Here is a 22550-nt window from a genome sequence, read left to right on the forward strand (position 1 = left end):
TTTCTCACACCAGAGACTAGGATATCTTTCGCTCAAACACATCTCATCTCAACACTACTGTATGCCTCTCCAACCTTTATTAACCTATCAAAAACAAACCTGTCAAAACTAGCCTCATCCTACCACAACATTATCAGGTTTGCTGCAGGTGCCCCATATCAGACTCATCATTGCTTACATCTCAGACAGCTAGGTTGGCTTGAACTACAAAATCTCATTCTACTTCAACAACTGACTATTACCCACAGGATACTCCACTTCCCTTCTAAGGCACCTATTCTTAATACTCTTATTCCCCCCTATAAGAATCTCACTAACCTACGCTCAGCTAATAAACTTCTAGTAGCCACATGTACATCTCAGAACAAAGCAGGTGACTCCCTTTTCTCAAATGCTGTGGGTACACACTGGAACAAGTTCACTAGTGAACTTACTACCTTGACCTCAACACCCCTCTTCAAGAAACATTTAAAGACCCCCCTCAAATCACACTGGCTCTGCCTTGCTCTTCTCCTGACTGACTCTTGTTTCCTACATCTTTTTACCTCTTTCCCATTACCTCTATCTGCACTGTACACACCCATCACCTGGACAGATATTACTTCTCCTTCTCTCACACTGCCTTGTCTCCATCTAGCTTGTATCACTGCTCCCATCACTACAATTTTTCCCCTTGACTCTCTTCAGCTTGGGACTTCCTCTTTCTTATGTTTTACCTCCTATTACCTCTACTTACTTTGCTTATGTTTTACCTCCTATCACCTCTACTTACTTTGCACTACCTAATGCCTTGCACAGGTAGTATTTTAGTTCTTTTTTTCTTCATGATAGGTCAAGTCCAAGTCCAGATGCTATAAAAAATGTCAATTCTGTACTTAAATACTGCTGTTGTTGCTGTGTGTTTTTGATTCACTAATTGCTGTTCTGGTGTTTTGTGTGCTAATTAGTTGCTAACTCCTGCTTAGTAGTTTAGTTATCCTCTTGTATATATTTTTTTCTTCGTGTTTTACCTTAGACTGTTACAGTGGAGCTTTTCTCCTCGGGCCTCTACTGAAAATGGACATGTATCCAGTTAGACTAGCCCGGTCAACAAATGTAAAATAAAATAAAATAAATAAATAATTTAAAAAAAATTAAACAGCATACTGCATAAAATATACAGTTGGTTTTGACCCACCAGTTATTCAGACTGTATCATTTTATTCATAAAGTATGCGGATCATGAAAAAAGCTTGTACTGAGATTACATTATTTAATTCAGAAAGCCACAGAAACTGTATAAAGGCTTCCTCATGTTAATTTCTCCAGATTTTTAGGGTTTTAATATTGTTATGGGAATGAACCACATTATGAAGTGACAGCATAATTAAACTTCTCAGACTGAGATTGGCTTTACTTTTTGCTGAGTAGTCTTGTTTTATTTATTTTATTTATTTATTCATAATTGTTTATCAGGGTGTGCATTTTGGCACCTGCAGTGTACCCCCAATGTCTTCATTCATTTGGGGTTAGCTGTACTGGTAGCATATTTAATATGCATGGAATTATTCTGTTAGCCCAGTTGCTCCTGTTGCTAGGATATCCTTCACTGCTAATACCATTAAATGTGTGCCTTGAGGCTTTATCACCTGCTCTGCATTTTCCTCCATATTTAACAAATAATTTTCCAACTGATTCCATTAATACTATACACAGATCCAGACCCCTATCACAGCATAATTAAAAACTGTTTGAGAAATACCTATAACTACTATAAAAAAAACATAATTCTAAACCACCCAAAATTAAGGGAACGATTTCAGGGCCCACCAGCAGTTCTTCTCTGACTCACCTGCATCCAGTATATTCTGCAATGAACATTTCTCCCTGTTCAGATTGTTTTGGTCAATGGCTAAATCATTGTCTCAGCTTCTCACACAGTTTGGGAAAAAAATAAAATCCAAAGTCAATTCTGGCATACTTGTCCAGAATTTTGGAGAATGTCCAGATTTCATCCTCATATTTTTGATCTGTTCCTCATAAAATTTGTGATTTTTCTGGAAAATCACTGTGGATTGAAGTCATTAAGTAATGAGATACATTTCAGATTTCAGACTTTGTATCCTTCAGAAGATGCATGCTAACTCAAACATGTTATTCTAGCAATGTTCTAAGTTTATAAGAGCAGTATATTTAAAATCCGTCTGTTCGGGGCCTTTTCCCCTCCATTATTTTAGGCTTTGTCCAGATTTTTTTACGCTAAAAGGTTAAGAGGTATATGCGGTGGGTTGAGACAATCTCTCACTTTCTGTCTAGAATGAAGTATGGTAATTTGTAATGGAATATTATAATATATTATAAGCAATCTTTTATCATAAAATCAGCAAATAATACTGTAATTGAAACCTGTACCTCATGGTAAACTTCTAGGTGTTATAATAGATGACATTCTCAAATATGACCAAGCATATACAGCACACTATTAAATCTACTCACCAGAATTTAGGCTCCCTTTATAGGATCAATGGATTCTTTACAGATAATGCAAGAAAAATTCTAGCTGCCACCATCTTATTTGCCGCTCCTATCCTAACAACCTTTAAACAATCCTCCAAGAAAGAAGCCTTCTGCTTCAATAAAATAGTTAAATTTGCCACTAACCTGCCCCATAGGACCCACCATTGTCATAGTTTACAGGAATTAAACTGGCTTGAATTGCATAACTACCTAACATATTCACAACTACAAACTCATTCGTCATCTAGAAAAATGCCCTGCACTACGAAACCTATTACTACTCTACTTTCCAGCAGGGGCCTCCATTCTAGTAACAAATTCTTATTACATACAAATTAAGTCAAATAATGTTGCAGGCGACTCACTCTACTCCCAAAATATTGCTAAACTCTAGAAGAGTACCCCCATCCAAATAAAGCTCTCAGAGACTCCCCATACTCTGGAATAGACTGCCCATACATGTCTAGCAGAACTCCTCCTTGGCCCTCTTCAAAAGGAACCTTGACGATTGGATGGGAGATAGGAAATTCATCCCATGGATCATGTCAGTCGTCCTGCTAGACAGGGGTCTGGGGAAGTAAATATTGTGGGAAGAAATAGCCAGGGAATTGTTATGGCTAGGCTTGTACAGGCCCTAGGGCTGATAGCCTAGTACCAACCTATGAACAAATTCAGTAGTTTTAAACCACTGCTTAAACAACATCTTAACCAGTCCTGGTCCTGCACCTGCTCATCTCAAGGTTGAGACTTTGTGCTCACCATACAGTACTCCAAATACTCAAACAGAATACTCTCAAACTCTCAGTGAAATGACAAAACTATTTTTATACATAACTGTTGCCTGCACAATCCAATAAGGTGGACATGGGCTTTCTTGTTAGTAACTTCCACCTCTGTAAAATCTTAGAATATATAAATGTAACTACTGTTTGTGTATAAATGTAATACAAATGGAACTACTCTGTGTTTAACTGGAAATTAGTATAATGCAATGTAAGCAAATGGAGCTTTTCTCTCCAGGCATCAGCTAAAAATAGGGATTACCCTGTCGTATTTTCAGTTAACAAAGACAAATGAATGAATGAATAAATATCCCCTGTTCAACTAGAATATGGACTACTTTTATTTGCCTCCCTATTAGAAAAGCACCTAGTAACTCTGAAAACTGCCCTTAATGATATTTGCCGTTTGTTGCTCTTACCCCTAAAGCAGGGCATCACTTCCTAGAGGTGGCCAAAGGTTAAAGACTCCCTATAACACAAAGGGCAACATTTTGCATTATTTTTCTTACTGACAAGCTAATCAACCTCAAAATGTTTCCATTCTTTCTTAATCATATCCCACCACATACCCCAAGCTACAACCCTCACTCTTCCAAATACTGTGTCTCATCTTCAAATACCAAAAGCCAGGCTTTACTGTAAAGATTACAGCTTGTCTCTGCTAACACTTTGAACCTGGGAATCCCTGCCAACAAACCCTACACACAGTACCCTTCAATCAATTCAGAGTTAATGTAAAACTATATTTAAAGAAGCCATTTGTAGGTAGTATCATTAACAAGGAGCAACTTAATGACAGCACATAAGAGTCACCATCACAATCGCTTTCTCAGGAATATTTCACTTAAAACTCCTTTTCTTCATATGAATCTCATTCCCAGGTAAGATTCCGGTCACTGACTACTGAGTCCAAGTAGTCATGCAGCCTGGAAGAGCACACTCATCTAAACAAGAGTGTTCCCTGGACTTCGGCGATGAGTATTCACTTCCACAAATTTGTTTGATCATATATCATAAAATACTGTGCCTACAGATCACAGACTAAGCTATATCTGTAGTTTTGTATGTCTTCTGCAAGTGTTTTAAATATAAAAGTATAATTATATTAAATGAATAAGAAATATTCCTTTAAACAAAGCCCATGCAAGCCATGCTACATCCACAGTAGCAATACCTGTCAGTGAAACACACTTTTGTTAATTAAGCTTTACAAAGTGTTTATATGTATCTCAAATGTGAAATTAAATTGTATCATAAAGTTAAAAAAAGCTTTAAGACACTGTTGGTGCCATTCTGTACTCTGCAACATTATAACATTCCTCCTGGTTCTAATTAAATGTTGCACATTTCTGAAGCCATCACGTCTCTGGTTCATAATATGATACAAAAATACTGTTTGCAGGTCCATCAAAGGTATGACTGAAATGCAACAAGGTTTATGTCATAAGTAGCCTCCTTGAAGTGTTGGTTCTTTATTCTGAACAAACACTTCTAGGAGGTCACTGTAAAAATAACTGACCAATTTGAAGATCAGCACAGAAGAAGACTGGAAGGTTGTTAAGCCATCCAGACAGACTAGCCTTTCAGCCTGAGCTGAGGGTCAGTAGCATGGCGTTCCTAGCAGTAAGTATAGAATGTAAGTGTTGAGGTTGTGCATGGAGGGCATCTCTGTGTGTTTGGTTAGTGTCTGGTGTAATTCTTATATCCTTATCTGTGGACCTACTGAAGAGACACTGTGTATGTATGTGTGTGTGTGTGTGGGGGGGTAGGTGTGTGTGTGTATCTGTATGTCTGGGTGTGTTTCTGAGAAAGACAGAGCGAGTCATTTGCTTTCAAGATGTTATGTATATAATGTAAGTTGGAATATTTTGATTTGCTTTACAAAAACAGCAACAAAGCGAAATACATTGTGGTGGCCATTATTATTATTATTAGTAGTAGTAATTCTTGACAAGCAGACGTCTAACATGCATATAGTCAGCAATGTGGCTTTTATTGCTTATCATATATCTCAGCTGTCCATGATTGCACAGAACGCCCCATATTTGCATTTTTTGTCTCTTTCTTGTACAATCTGTACTTTTCTGGCAAACCATTGATAATTGCAGTCACTAAATAATGACAGACATTTGCATTTGATATTTTATAGCTTTCTGGAAATGCATGTATGGTAATTCAATACCTTTTATTCTAGCACCTTCACTGAATAGCCTGCACTGTAGACCAAAACTCATATATGGATGGGTGTACTTATTTATAACACAGTAAACACATTCATTTCTAAACATCTCGGCACAACCTAGGAAAAGGAGTGCCTGTGGCTAAGGAATGGCTGGCCTGCTGTTGTGATCAGGTTACATTAGTCATTAATCCGAATTAGCAGGACTAGAGTCTATTTTGTGGAAAGCAAGTTGGAGTATCTTATTTATTTATTGACATTTGATTACCAGGAATATCTGACTGGGTGGGAGCTCATTTTCAACAGAGGCTAAGGGAGAAAAGCCCCAAAGTACCAGAAAACATTTTAAGAACAATAATTGTGCCATCTTTAAATATAATACACCTATATATAGGTGCACCTTGTAATAACTAAGTTCTTGCTTTCAGTGTAGAAAATTGAATGCAGAAAACACCACAACAGAATAGAACAATGGATATCCAAATTAAGGGGGGACCAGTGGAACAGGAAGCAATTGGTCGGGTGCCATATCAAGATATTTTGGAGCCTTCCACAGGAAACCAGTATAAACATTCACTTGAAGCTAGACAGCAAGGAAAGGAACAGGAAACTGTGGAAACTCTGATGCAGTCAATGTTGAGGAGAGACAGGCCAGTGAGTTCCCATATGACAGAGCAATGGATGGCACAGGATGAAACTGAAGAGAATGTGCCACAGGAAGATGCTATAGAACTTTCTACAGAATGTCCGCAGGAAATGGAAAACAAAGGATATGCCCTCAGTCTGGAAGAAAATGAGTTAAGAGAAGAGTTGCTTCATTTAATAGACAAAGATAGATATATCAAGATCAGTGAGAGAAATAGACTGCAGAAGGTTAATAAAATCCCAAAAGTCAGAAGTTTGATAAAACAAATGATTGCAGTAATTAGGGCTGTTCATAGAGATCCTGCAATATAACAGAAGTAAACAGAATATATAACTGTGCAACTAAATTAATAACTAATAAAGTTCTACCACAAGATCACAGGGTAGTGAGGGAAAGGAAGAGGAGAAATTGAATACCATCATAGAAATATGGAATACAGAAAACTATAAAGCATTTATGATGAGAAATGTCACTGTTAGAAGATTATAAAAGAGGATACAGATCAACAAAAATACTTAGAAAGATAGATAAGATAAAAGCAATTTGCAGTATAAGAACAGACCAGGATCTATCATGTACTATTGCAAATAACAAACTAAAAATGTCAGCACAGACGGAAAGACTTAGAAGATACACAGATAAATATAAAGGAAAAGTAAAAAAATAAGCAATTTATTGATGACCCAAAAACATTTCTAGAGAATTGGGAAATAAGGTGAAAGAAATTAAAAGACCACCAAAAAAAGAAGAAATAGATAGATTTTGGAGAAATATCTATGAAGATCCTGTGGAACATAACGAAGATGAAAAAGTGATAGAAGAAGTAAAAGAAAGAATAAGAAGTTTAAAGGTACAGGATATGAAATGGAATGAAGTAACAGCAAGAGAGATTGAAACACAGTTAAGAAAAGCCTCTAATTGGAAAACCCCTGGCCCAGATGCAGTACGTAACTTTTGGCTGAAAGTATTAATATCTTTGCACAAGGATTAAGCCATGAGTAAGAACTATTTATATGCACACCCCGAAAAGACACCACACTTGTTAACAATAGGCAAAACAATGCTCTTACTTAAGAGTGAACCTGCAAGCTACCCTAAAAATTATAGACCAATAACTTGTCTTCCAACGACATATAAACTATACACGGGAATTGACACCAACAGTGTTTATAGTGACATTTAGAAGAAAACTCAATTATGGCAGTAGAACAAAAGGGCAATAAAAGAAAGTGATATGGAACAAAGGATCATTTGTTGTAAAATAATGTTATAGTGGAGAAATGTAAAAAGGGGAATAATCTAAGTATGGCATGGACTGACTACAAAAAAGAATTTGATAGTATCCCACATTCATGGATAAAAGAGTGCTTAAAAATGTATAAGATACACCCTACACTGATCGACTACACTACAGTGACCGTGAAACAATGGCAGACTACTTTGCAATTAAGCCATGATAAAGGACAGATTATTATCCCAGGAATAAAAATTCAAAAGGGGATGTTCCAGGGTGACTGTCTGTCACCATTGCTATTCTGCCTTGCTATTAACCCATTAAGCTGTTTACTTAACACCTTAGGCCATGGCTACAATTTGGCTCCTAGAGAACAACAAAGTCTAATGACTTCTCATCTTCTCTTTTTCAATGATTTGAAACTGTATAGCTCATCGGATGAGGGACTGATAGAACAGCTACAGGTTGTCAGAACTTTTTCAAATGATATTAGAATGTAATTTGGTCTTGATAAATGTGCAAAAGCAACCTTCAAAGCAGGAAAACTGCAGCACCAAGAAAACATCAGTTTGGGGACAGGAATGTAATATAAAAGAACTTGATTAGGAGGGAGTGTATAAATACTTGGGAATTAATGAAGGATCAGCAATAAAACATGAACAAATGCAAATAAAACTCAGTAAGGAATACTTTAGAAGACTTAAATGAATCCTGAAAACAGCATTGACATCCAAGAACAATATGCAACCTAAAAAATCAATTTGCTCTTCCTGTCCTAACTTACAGTTTTGGAGTGATTGACTGGCCCCAAAAAGTGTTGGATAGATTGGCTATTAAAACAAGAAGGATGCTCCATGCTCACCAAATGGTTTATAAAAATCAGTGCATACCAAGATTATATATTCCCCATTCCAAAGGAGGGATGGACCTCCATGAAATGTATTACATGCATAGATCTGCAATCATGGGACTTCACACATATCTACTGACCTCACAAGATCCAAATGTAGAGAAATTTTTGAAACGTGATGAGAATAAATCTAAGATGACGTCTCTGCTTAATCTAGCAGAAGCATATCGATGTCAAGCAGGAATGGAAATCAAAACAGAAGTGGATAAAAACCAGGCAGCAACTGAATGTGCCAAAAAACAAAAGAAAGAATATAAGGTGAAGAAGCAGATAAGAAGGCAAAAAAATGAGAAAAAAAAAACAAATATATTTGCAAGTATAAAAAACTTCTGGAAGAGCCTCATGTTGATCAAGAACAAACACAGGAATGGTTAAGGAGAGGTGAATTCAAACCAAGAAATAAAGGTTAATATTGGCAGCCCAAGATAATGGGCTAGTTACATGTTGGTTTACAAAGTCCATTGAACATGTGGGAGTAACAGACATATGTAGGTTTTGTAAAACTGAATTGGGAACAGTCACACATCTTGTTGCTGGTTGTGATATACTAATGGCAGAAGGACTGTATACTGAAAGGCATAATAATGTGGCAAGACTGTCGCACTGGGGATTGTGCAAACGTTATGGTATTGAAGTGGCCGAGAAATACTGGAAACATGAGCCACAAAGTATCATAGAAAATGATGAAGTCTACATCACATGGGATCACCCATTACCAACAGTTCAAAAGATAGATGCTAGAAAACCAGATATAGTGGTCCAAGAAAAGAAGACAAAAGTAGCATTGATCATTGAAATCACCACACCCAAAGACTACAGAGTATTGCATACAGAGAGACACAAAGTCATAAAACACCAGGGTCTGCAGGTAGAAATGAGATCAATGTGGAAGAAAGATACCCAGACAGTTCCAACAGTAGTAGGAGCAACGGGTCTTATAAAAAAGAATTTACAATCGTGTTTGGATATATTACCAATCCATGTAACCCCATACAAATTGCAGAAGGAATCATTACTGGCCACATTGTGGGTGCTGTGAAGAGCACTACTGGCTGACATCAGAAACTGAAACAACACTAATTTCATGAACTTTAATCGTACTTTGACTTAGGAATGGGGTCCATTCCCATCATGGCATTAGAAACCCCAAAGACTTGGAGAAATTAAAAAAAGGTAGAAACACCCTAGGAACATTTTCTGAAAGTGTCTTTACTGGTAAAGATGGAGTGAAAAGCTGCCTGCACACAAAAACATCTGAAAGGAACTCATAAATTGCAATGGGATCACAGTACAGACTAGCCATACTAAAATGTTATAAATCTTAACAGATTGGACATATAGCTAGAATTTGTCCTGTGGCATTAGAACCTATGCAGAGTGATTCGTATGTTTGTAAAGAAAAACAGTTTGTGCACCCTGATATTACAGAATCAGCTTTTGTTAACTTCAGCCTTTTGAAGTTCTAAATGTGCTCTGTAGAGGCACCCTGTATGGCATTCCCAAAGGTAGCACAGCTTCAGGCTCACTCTCTTTGAAATATGATTTATTCTTAAGTGATCCTGTGGAACTTTTGAACTTATAATATATTGTAGTACCTAAACCCCCTTTCGATGTCCTACTCAGCCGGAGAACAGAATGAAAAGACAGCAGATAGATTAAACCCTGTAAGAAATAAAACACACACCACAAAGTAGATGAGAATGATTACTTTGTCAAAACTAGGAGACAGAGACTGTAGCTCTGAGGCATTGTAAAGGTGGGCAAGAATAAGAAGTTTTGATTTTACTTAAAATACTCTACGTATCTGTGAATATGGTTGCCATGCAATATTAAACCCTTTGTGGACTTCCAGGGTGCCATGCAGCCTACTCAACAGAGCTTGTGTGGTCAACTTAAATGCGAAGATGTACTCATAAATGGAAGGCCAGGCTTAATTGCAGCAGTGGATACCAGGAGGAGTAATTCATACTCTCAGATTCCATTCTTGATCCTCTGTTTATGTCTTCAGACAAAAAAAAATGACAAACAGCAAAACTGAGTTACATTTTACTTGATTCAATATCAACTCAGCATACAGGCTGTTGATCTCCTGAGGTGTTGATTGAGTTTGTTTGTATTATTTAATAAGTGCAATTACTAAATTGTAGATGGAGCACCAAAATACCTTAAGAATAGGATTTGTTTGATGTCTCCTTGGTGACATTGCATTTACTGACTAGAGTTTCTTACTTATACAAAAATGCCACAGGGGCAATGGCAATGTAAAACCAGGCAATGTTTAATTAAATGTCAGCAAACACAAGAATGCAGCAAACTTCTGCTATCCGCAAGTAATAAAATAAGAATATGTTGGTGTAGTATTAAACGCTTTTCATCTGCAAAGGTAAACAGACTTCTTCAGATACTAACACAACATAATGCTCAACTTTAAATATGGTGCTACAGTCACATGATTAAAATAATCCCTGTCATTAACCCTTAAATCATGGAACAGCATTTCCCAATTTAGTGAAAAAGCTATACATAACATTTAAGCACCATATATACCACATTGTACAAATATGTAAAACAATAAAAGTTGGAATACATAAAAAGTATAGTGCTCTTTACTCAGTTGTGTGAATATTTTAAAACATTATGTTGATCTAACCTGATGGTTGTAAAGGAACATGGGAAGTAACGCTAAGAGCCAAAAGTCCTACTATGCATCTAGACATAATGCATTATTCTATATATTATTATGTATAAAAATGATCGGAAACAACCTATTTATGTAAATGTTGATTTTGTGTAACTTTATATACCAATTCTAAATAATTTTTGAAAAATGGTGGTAGCGTTACACATATAAATGTTAAAAAACATACTAACACCATCGTAAACACAAAATATAAAAGCAAAAAGTATACTAAAAGTGAATTATATACTCGTTTTAAATATGTATAATTAATTTTATTAATTTTACTTATTTCAACACCTGAGCAACTAGCTCTAAAAAATAACTCTGAAAAATAATCTATAAATAAGTAAATGTGTTTCATTAGAACCTAATGAACTGTAAACTCCTGATTTTAATAGCTGCAATAATTCTAATCCCTCTAAGAATGGTGTGTGCATAGGTTTAAAGACATATACTTACTTCCCACCTTAGCGTAACCAATTTCTAAGCTTTAATATACAAGTTAGTGAATAAATTTCATTAAGGCCTGTTGGTCTACATGCATCTAAACGTAGTTGCCACAATAGTTCTATTTTCTCCAAAAGAAACGAACTGGAACCACCCCTTATCATAGTGTGCATTTTAGTGTCTTGATCATAAATTTGTTCAATGATTTTAAACTTAAATGAATGGTTTGGGTGTTCCATACAATATTTGGCCAAGACATTATCTTGTTTACATCTGCTGATGGCATATACATGATCATAGATTCTATCTCGCAATCTTCTATCAGTTTCGCCTACATAGAAAGCTGGGCATATTTGGCATTGAGCTAGGTAAACTGCGCCTCTTGAGTTACAGTTGAATCTATTTTTGAGTGTGTAATTTCTATCCCTAATAAAAAATTTGTTACCAATGTCTATAAAGGCTGTGGCCGAGGCGCTAGAGAAGTTGAACTGAAAAGTTGAACTGTTCATTAAATTTTATGAAAGTAGAACTGTTACTCACTGGTATTCTTCAGTCATTGTTTTATAATTTATACCTTTCTGGCTTTCTAACACTCAGACATAGATTCCTGCTGAAAGTTTTACTTACTTCTCTGACATTTGAACAAGTAACCCTTGTAATAATCCTCAAAATTGTATACTGTTGGTCTGTCTTTCCTGCTAAACATAAGTAAACTTAAAGTGGTGAGTGCAAGTAACATTACAGTGCTGAGTGCAGATTTTAGGCCCTTACATTCAACTTACCTCTGGTGTGGTGTCAGTCAATCAAGGTAGTCCTCTAACCACTCCTACTACCTTCTCTTTTCCCCCATCCCCCCTCTTTCCTCATACAGGTTAAACTGCTACAACTTAGTACAGGCATTGGTTTATCCCTGCTCCGCTTGCCCTCGCTTCGCTTGGGCTTGCTTCGCACCCCACCCTGCCCCCAAATTCCTCCCGCCCCTGGTGCTACTACATTTATTGGTACTAGACCAAACCCCACTTTTTTAAATCAGTCAATAACAACTTGTCACTCAACAGCACCACCCTCAGCCTGATACCACCAGTCCTCCAACTCTATTCCTTTTGCCTAAGTTTCAAATCTCATTCAGTAGGTATGCTATCACCCAAAATAGTCTTATTAACTCTACTTCTACCCCTTTTACTCATCCCATATCTCGTAACCGCCTACGAATATCAGGATCACCCAGGTGTCCACTACCCTAAATTCCAAACATCCATCCCATCTACAACAGATAATAATGCACCCTTACTCACACCCCTCATGTTTACCTCCTTAACCCCCAAATACTGCCATCCTACTAGACCTAGTTACATCAGTCCTAAAACTAGACACTATTACAAAACATTATTCAAAATCTTAAAACTCATACTCAAGATACACTACAACCTCACAAAGGATGGCGACATCCACCCAAACCCTGATCCGTCCCCACCTGTTGGTCCTAATCCCCCTACTATATCCCCTACCACCATAGCTCCGACAAATAGAACTCCTAACTCACTGCAGGCCTGCCATCTAAACATTAGGAGCATAAATAACAAAACTCAGCACCTGCATGCCCTCTTAGCTGTTCATTCCCCAGATATATTATGCCTAAGAGAAACGTGACTAAAGCCTGCCACCAAGGACCATGAGATTCTGCCACCAGACTATAGTATGTTTTGACTAGACCGTACCACCAGAAAGGGTGGTAGGGTAGCCATACTTTACAAGTCTACCCTATCTGTCAGCATAGACACCCAACACCCACCCCAGTTCAATAATGCTGAAATTCTTATCTCAAAAGTACAAATTAACAAAAACAAAAATTTAAACATTGTCTGTGTCTACATTCCCCCAGGGAGGAACACAGAAACCTTAGAAGACTTCTTATATTGGTTATCCAATAACCACCCTCAAGAAACAATTGTTCTTGGGGATTTCAACATTGACTGGAACACTTGCTATTGTGAAACCCCCATAACCCACATAAACCTCTCTGAATTTACTCAAATCATAACCTCCCCCACCAGGACAGGAAAACCCAATAACAAGGAAAGTACCCTAGACTGGATACTCGTCAATACCCATCTTCAATCTTATAAATCAGGCACTTTACATGATGACCTAAGTGACCACTGTCTCACCTGTGTAATCAAGCTCAAAGTAGACTGCTCCTACCAACCCACCTGTAGAACATTAAGAAACAACAAGACTTTTATTGTCACCAAGTTTCAAAATGAACTTAAGGCATGCAACTGCTCAGTACTAAAAAGTCTCCCCCTAGATGAAGCAGTAGCATACTTTAAAACCAAATTCCTTGCTATTCTTAACTCCCATGCTCCCAGTCGCTCTATTAGAACAAAAGTTAATATTGTACCATGGCTTTCTAAAGATACCAAAACCAAAATTTCATTCAGAAACAAAGCATGGGCCACCTACCAAAAAACAAAAGCCTCACTTGATCAACTAAGATTCAATAAGGAATGACACCAAAAAATCCATAACCTTAGACAAAAAGAACCACTACTACCATGTACTGCAAAAACACCAAAACAAGCCTCAAATTTCTGGACAGGAATAAACAAACTACTCCACCCACGCCAAACTGCCACTCCACCCCCCCCTCAGCTTCCCAGCAAAAATCCACAGTAGACATTGCTAATAACTTCAACAGCTTCTTCACAGAGACTATCCAGTCTCAAGCCAGTCAACTCTCTCACAATGGCTCTAATTCTAATGTAGCCACACCCAGTATCAAAACATACTTTACCTTCCAATCTGTTCCTACTCAACTTATTCATGCCCTACTTAAGAAACTAAGACCCACCACCCTGGCTGACGACCTCCTCCCAGCAGACTATCTGCAAAAGGCTGCTGACACCATAGCCTACCCCATCTCTATCTTGATCAACAGAGCTACATCTGAAGCTACTGTACCCACTATATGGAAAATCTCCCATGTCATACCTCTCCATAAAGGAGGTAGTTCCACTAAACTGTCAAACTTTAGACCCATAGCTATTCTGTCACCTCTAGCTAAAATTATGGAGAGGTGTGTACACATACAGCTCATGCACTACCTCACACAAAACAAGCTGTTATCCAACTTTCAGCATGGCTTTAAGCCACATCACAGTACTACTTCTGCCCTCCTCTCTTTCCTCTAATGTTGTTAACCACAACCGCAATAATAACAAACTATCCTCAGCACTCTTTCTAGATCTACCCAAGGCTTCTGATATGGTTGACCACAAAATGCTTATAAATACCTTGAAGGCCTTCTTAAACAAACATGCACTCCAATGGTTTCAATCCTACCTGCAGGGCAGGCAACAGGCAGTCCTATGGCAGGACAAGCTATCACCTCGCCTACCCATCATATTAGGAGTCCCCCAGGGTTCGATACTAGGACCCCTGCTTTTCTCCATCTTTATCAACAACCTTCATTCAGTCATCCCAGATGCTACCTGCATTCAATATGCGGATGACTCCACCTTGATTTGTTCTGACACCTCACCAGCTACTTTATTCACATTAACCCAAATTAACTTCAATACAGTGGAAACATGGCTCTCCAATCAACATCTAATCCTAAACCCCAACAAAACTAAGTTGCTCCTCTTTTCCCCCACATGCAGGACCCCCCTGCCAGCCTTCAACATAACTGCTAAGAATGGCACTATCATCTTCCCAGAAGCTCAAACTAAACTACTGGGTGCCATAGTTGATAACAACCTGAAGTTTGATGCGCATATCAATCAAACTATCAAAACACCTAATAAAAACTTGTCTCTCTTTACAGAATCAAACCTTTCCTTACCCCACTTGCTAGAACTGCAATTGCCCATTCCCATCTGCTATCAACTCTTCTCTATGCCTCACCTCTATTCTCCAACTTAAACAAAGTAGATCTTAATAAACTATCACCCTGCTATAACCACATTGTCAGATTTGCTACTGGCACAGCCTACCGGACACACCACGGTCACAACCTAAATCGTCCGGGATGGTTTGAACTGCCAAGCCTACTGCAGTTCAACCAGCTAATAGTGGCACATAAAGTCCGTTACCAACCAGAAAATACACCTGCACTAAAAAATATTATCAGCCCCTACACCAGCACGTGGCCACTGCGATCATCCACTAGACTCCTAGTTCAAACATACAAATCCAACTACTCAGCTGGGGACTCTCTGTTTGCCAACTCTGTTGGAAAAGTATGGTACAGACTCCCAGCTGACTTGACCCGAGAACCCTCACTAACTCAATTCAAAAACAAACTCAAGAAATACTTCAAATCTCATTGGTTATGTCCTTGCACTAACCCCGACTAGTGACCTCTCTCTTTCTTAGGTGCCTTACTCTTAGGTGCCTTACCTTCAACTACTTCTAACTTTTTTCTACCACTCCATTTCAGGAAGGGTCAATTGTATAACTGCTGCTCAGTGTGTCTTAAACCTGAAAGTAATGTTATGTATGTTTAACTTTGAAAATAATTTATGTTTTGTAAAGTGTTTTATAATAAGTACTATATGTACTAAATGTTGGTATTGCTTATGACTGTAATCTGCTTGAAACTAGCATTTACTAAATGTTCAATGTGCATTATTATCTTGGAGCTTTTCTCCTCAGGCCTCCGCTGAAAATGGACATGTATCCAGTCGGACTATCCCGGTCAACAAATGTAAAATAAATAAATAAATAAATGAAATAAATTTAGTACATGGTTATCTTGTTTAATGGTTTCTTGTTTTCAGGTTGTAGATTGTTTTCTTTCCATTAGGTACTATTGTAAAGATATTTTTCAGAAAGTGCAACTTATCACAGCAAGGTTATCAGGGAAAGTCATACAGTCAGGACTGATGGGAAGCATAAAGCTATTTCTAGCTTAGCATTACCCATGTCTGGTGGAAAGTGTTACAGTGGAAAAAAACATTTTGGAATATGAATTGCTAGGTTATGAGAGTAATGTCCTGGAATATTAAAAAGTTAAATAATCTAGTTAAAAGAAACAGAGTTTTGACATATTTTAAAAGATTTACGCCTGTTATTGCAGCCCTGCAGGAGAACCCCCTAAATTTAAAGGACCATAGTACTCCATTAAAGGGATTTTGATACTGAGGAATGCTAACTTCTTTCTAGACATAGGTCAGTAGTCCTGTTAGTATCCTACATTCTCATTTGTGCTGGAGGATTCAGTAGTTGATTTCCAGGGAAGGCGCTCTGGCCTTAAAGGTTACTACATTGGTATAAGGTGTGCCTTCTTTGGCATGAATCTTGGTTTTAAGCAATATGAACTTGAGGCATTATAGCTACACATTTGGCCTTTAGAGAGGTGATAATGTTTATATGAAAGAAAAGCACCTGTTAATGTTTTGTAAAATGTGTGAGCAAGTTATACAAAATTGCAGGAAACAGTTGCACTGACATAGACAACAGGGACTCTGTGTGTTTGTGTTTCTGCTCTACAAGTCATCTGCAGTTTCTGGCCATGACACAGACAGTGCTGGAGCAGCTATCTTGTTATTTTGTTTTGATTTGTTTCCTGAGATGAAGGTAACCAGGGCTGTTTATACTCCAGCTTAGAATGCAAGGAGCTTTGCAGCCGATGGCTTTTACAAAGTCCAAGCTGTAGGACTTACTGGTGACTGCCTATGAACTTTACTGAGAGATTCTGTTCCCATTTAGAATTACAAGCAAGAAGACAGAATCTTGAAAAACTGTTTAATTTATACAAAGACTGCACAGATTTTTGCATTTGTTTCTGTGAGTGAATTAATTCAAGTTTTTCTAAGATGTGTTTTCTCTGCTCTGTTAAATTCTAGTCTGACCTGTAAAGAAAGGTTGCCTACTATCTTAGTTATGAAATGAAGATGATTTTGGCATAAGGAACTTAACTCCTTGATATATATCTATATCCACATGTACAGTATCTCTCTCTCTCTCTCTATATATATATATATATATATATATATATATATATATATGTTGTTGTTGTTGTGTCTTTCGGCTTTTCCCGGTTAGGGGTCGCCACAGCGGAACTCCAGTCTGCTAATGATTGGCAGTAGAGTTTTATGTGCCAAGTTGCCAGCCCTGACGTACAACCTTCATCGAAGGTATGCCCATTCACGCATGTCTCCACACAGAAGATGGTCTAGCTGAGAATCGAACAGGACAACATCTACAGTGAGGTGACAATGCTACTGCAGCACCACCACCGCAGTTATATATATATATATATATATATATATATATATATATATATATATGTATATATATATATATCGATACAGATTCACTTCAGAAGCTCGAAATACTGAAATCTCGAATTTCCGTATCTCGAGTCCAAGAAGTGGAATCCACAAAACAATGAAAACTAAAAACCGCAAAATTCAAAACCTCGAATACCGGAAGTTTTGAATTTCGTGGTTTTACCACACACACACACACACACACACACACACACACACACACACACACACACACACACACACACACCATCCACCACACAAACACACACAATCAATGTACTACATGAAAGCAGGGGGGCAAGCCCCTTTGCACCCCCATGTAGGGGGGCTGTGCCCCCTACTTAAACATTCTCACTCCGAGGTCGCACTACATACAAACACACACAAAACACCACCACACAAGCTATTTTCTCTTCACACACACACATCACAGCAACAAAACACACTGACACACACCACAGCCCCTACCCAAACCCCTTAACACACACACACACTTACCTGAATACATGACCATAGCGGAACTTTAAAAGCGTGAAATTCAAAACCTCCAGTATTAGAGGTTTTGAATTTCGCACTTCTAAACTTTTGCTTTTATGTGGATTCGGCTTCTTGGGCTCGAAGTACTGAAATTCCAGATTTCAGTATTTCGAGCTTCTGAATGGAACCCATATATAGATAGATAGATAGATAGATAGATAGATAGATAGATAGATAGATAGATATAGATAGATAGATATACATGTATATGTATTGAGAGATCTGCTATTAAACTATTACCTGTATATCAGCTGCTGGGTAATATTAGATAGCTATAGATAGATATAGATAGATATAGATAGATAGATATAGATAGTAGATATACATGTATATGTATTGAGAGATCTGCTATTAAACTATTACCTGTATATCAGCTGCTGGGTAATATTAGATAGATATAGATAGATAGATATAGATAGATAGATATACATGTATATGTATTGAGAGATCTGCTATTAAACTATTACCTGTATATCAGCTGTTGGCTAATATTAGATAGATATAGATAGATAGATATACATGTATATGTATTGAGAGATCTGCTATTAAACTATTACCTGTATATCAGCTGCTGGGTAATATTAGATAGATATAGATAGATAGATATACATGTATATGTATTGAGAGGTCTGCTATTACACTATTACCTGTATATCAGCTGCTGGGTAATATTAGATAGATATAGATAGATAGGTAGATATAGATAGATAGATAGATAGATAGATAGATAGATAGATAGATAGATAGATATACATGTATATGTATTGAGAGGTCTGCTATTACACTATTACCTGTATATCAGCTGCTGGGTAATATTAGATAGATATAGATAGATAGATAGATAGATAGATAGATAGATAGATAGATAGATATAGATAGATAGATATACATGTATATGTATTGAGAGGACTGCTATTAAACTATTACCTGTATATCAGCTGCTGGTTAATATTAGATAGATATACATAGATATAGATAGATATAGATAGATAGATATAGATAGATAGATATACATGTATATGTATTGAGAGAGATCTGCTATTAAACTATTACTTGTATATCAGCTGCTGGGTAATATTAGATAGATATAGATAGATAGATATAGATAGATAGATATACATGTATATGTATTGAGAGGGAGATCTGCTATTAAACTATTATCTGTATGTCAGCTGCTGGGTAGTATTAGATAGATATAGATAGATAGATAGATAAATAGATAGATAGATATAAATAGATAGATATAGATAGATAGATATAGATAGATAGATATACATGTATATAGGTTCATAGGTTCATAGGTTCATACTAGGCTATCTGCCCAAGGGCATTTTTAGTATTGGGAACTATACCCATTATTTTGCTGTGCCTCTGTCGAGCAGTGACACTGAGGTAATCCCTGGGGTATATCTGCGATCTCCCATCCATTGGTCAAGATTTCTCTTGAACAAGGCCAGTGCTCTGCCTCACATGTACCGGGATTTTGTTCCACAGCATAGGGAGTCTTTGGGTGATGAATCTATCCCTCCAACACGTCCTATTAATAGCCGTGTCGAGGTTTAAGTCTCCCGCCCTTGTGGCTCTGATGGATCTAGATTTTTGAGGTGAAGCATATTCATCAAATCTGGGTTTGACATGGCCTTGTATGTTAGGCAAAGGTCACCTCTGAGCGGTGGCGACTGAATAGAGCTGGAGTTCTTTCAGTCGGGCAGCATAGGACATATTTTTGAGACCCTTTATTCTTTTGGTGAGGAACTTTTGTGGCCTCTCCAGCTGCTGCAAGTGTCGGGTCAGATACATTCCGAATGGGGCATTGTACTCAATCATTGGTCTGATGAGTGATGAGTAAAGGGAGACTATGACCTCCCTTGATCTAGATGAGAATCCCTTCATGATAAGGTGGGTAATGTAGAAGGTCTTCCTAACTACTTTAGCTACATGGGTGTTGAATGACAGACTACTATCAACCTGGGTCCCCAGGTCCCTGATAACTTCTTCTGTGCTCAGTGGATTGCCACCTATTTGGTAGCTAGGGGTAACCTTGTTTTTATGACTATGCATTTTTGGCATTTAACTTTAGGCCGTGGCTCTGGCACCAGTTATCCGTTTCTGTGAGACCCTTCTGAAGGATATCTGTGTCAGATGTGTTTTCTACTATGGCCCAGTTTGCAGTCATCTGCAAACTTTGTCATAACCCTCCTGTGTTTGCTTTTACTTGGAAAAGTAGATGCCAAACAAGAGTGGGCCCAGGACTGAGCCCTGTGGGACACCACTTGTGACAGGCTTTGAGTCTGACATGGCGCCAGCAACTCTGACCCTGTGGGTTCTGTCACTCAGCCAGTTTGCAACCCATCTTGTGATGTATGGGTTAACATTTAAGCTGATGAGTTTTCAATGATACCCGAGTGGGGTATTGTATCGAAGGCCTTAGCCAGATCGAGGTAGGCTGTATGGACTGCCTTTCCCTCATCAATGGCTTTGGTGACTGTTTGAAAAAGTCAACCAAGTTTAAAAGGCATGATCTGCCTTTGACAAAGCCAAACTGGGTTGGATCCAAAGTCTGCAAATTCCTATGTCTTTATTTATGAGGTCCATTATGATCCTCTCCATGGCTTTGCAGATAAGGCTTGTCAAGCTAATGGGAGGGTCGGTGGAGGCACCGCCTTTGTGAAGTGGGACCACAGTTGCAGTGCCCTACCCCTGAGTAATGTATCCAGAGGTAAGACTTTGATTAAACAGCTGTCCTAGCTGTGGGTTTAATTCCTCATTGAGTTCATGGAGCACACAGCCGGGGACACCATCAGGTCCCATCGATGCTGTGTTTTTTTGCTTTGGAGAGAGCAGTTCTCACTTGGAGATGTTTGGGGGCTGAAATCATTTGGTATAGATATCTCTCCTTTTGGGGGAGGGAGAAGTTTGCACTGAACCTGGCAGCCAGTATGTTGGCAATGTCCGTAGGATCAGTAATCTTCACATCATTTTGAACTAGTTCTGAGCATATCTGGGAGTTTCCTCCTAGGTTTCTAACATAGCTAAAGAAGGCCTTATGATTGTCTTTTGAGTCTTTAGCTATTTTTCTCTCAAATTTGCTTTGGATGATTTTATGAGAGCTCTTAGTTTTTACTTATAGTGATCAAGGGTGTCTTACCTTTAAGGATTTTGCTCTATCTTGTAGTAGCTTCCTCCTTTTGTTGTAGAGTTTATTTATGGCTGGGGTCCACCAGACTGGCCTTTGGTACAAAGAGTCTTTGTTTTGCTTGGGATTGCCTTATCCATGCAGTCCTGTAGGTTCTGGTAGAAGGCATTTGTAAGTGATTCAGCGGCTTGAGTACTGTTTTCCGGGGGCCTTAAAGGAGACCACACTAGTCTTTAGAAGTGTGAAGTCGGCTTTTGAGAAGTTCTTTACTGTGGTCTTTTTATTTCAGGTGGGGTGGGATGAAGACCTCCAGCGAGATTAGTTTGTGATCTGATCTCACCAGTGAGGGGTATACTTCCGGTGTTGAACATTTTGCTCCCATGTTCGTGATGATGAGATCAAGTATGTTATCTCCTCTTGTGGGGATGGTGACTAGTTGTTCCATGGCATTTGAGTTTATGAATTCCAGGAACTTTTGGGCTAGGGTGTTTGGGCTTGAGTAGTGTTCCCAGTCTATATTAGGGTAATTGAAGTCACCTAGTATGATGGTGTTTGGTGATACTTTTATCCCTCTAGTGTTTTCAGGAAGGCCATGTGAGGTTCCTGAGTTTGTGAGGGTGGCCTGTAACATGCTACAATTTGCAGAGCAGTCTTGCCTATGGTTAATTGCACCTGGATGGTCTCCGATGCATCATGCGTTGCCACCAGTCTTGAGGTGTGGGTGTCCTTGATGAATATGGATACCCCCTCCTTTCTTGGTATTGTCCGGATTTTGGGGCGGAGCATGATATGAGGTAAAACCTGATATCGCTGGGGTGCTCTCAGGAGCCTTGAACCAGGTTTCTGTCACAGCACAGACATCGATGTTCTCCATACTGAGAAGGGCCTCGAGTGCGTGCATTTTGAGATTTAGACTTCTGGCATTGAGCAGCATTACCCTTAGTTTTTTCCTTTTTGTGTTCTAGGGTGGTAGGTTTAGAATTTGAGCCTTGCCTAAAAAGGCACTATGGGGTGGCAAGAGCCTTTGCCAATATCCGAATCCCAGGGTGACAGGTGCAAGCCGTCCTTGAAGCAGCGTGGCTTGTCCAGCACGTCATCCCAGGCAGACAGATACTGGATCCCCTTTGAATGACACCAGTGTTTAAGCCAATTGTTAAAGCTGATCATCTTATCTCTGTATTGTGGCATCATTCTTGGTGAAGGTAGGATACTGCTCAAGGTCAGGGTC

General features: G+C 38.3%; 1 protein-coding gene across 1 annotated transcript in view; it reads left to right on the forward strand.

The window, feature by feature from the left end:
• Positions 1-22550, forward strand: part of TMC3 (transmembrane channel like 3) — a 1325854-nt gene that overhangs the window by 372182 nt on the left and 931122 nt on the right. The gene's annotated exons all lie outside the window — the stretch shown is intronic.

Source organism: Protopterus annectens, chromosome 3.part1, assembly GCF_019279795.1.
Source record: "Protopterus annectens isolate FY-2018-M chromosome 3.part1, PAN1.0, whole genome shotgun sequence".
NCBI classification, from domain to species: Eukaryota; Metazoa; Chordata; order Ceratodontiformes; family Protopteridae; genus Protopterus; species Protopterus annectens.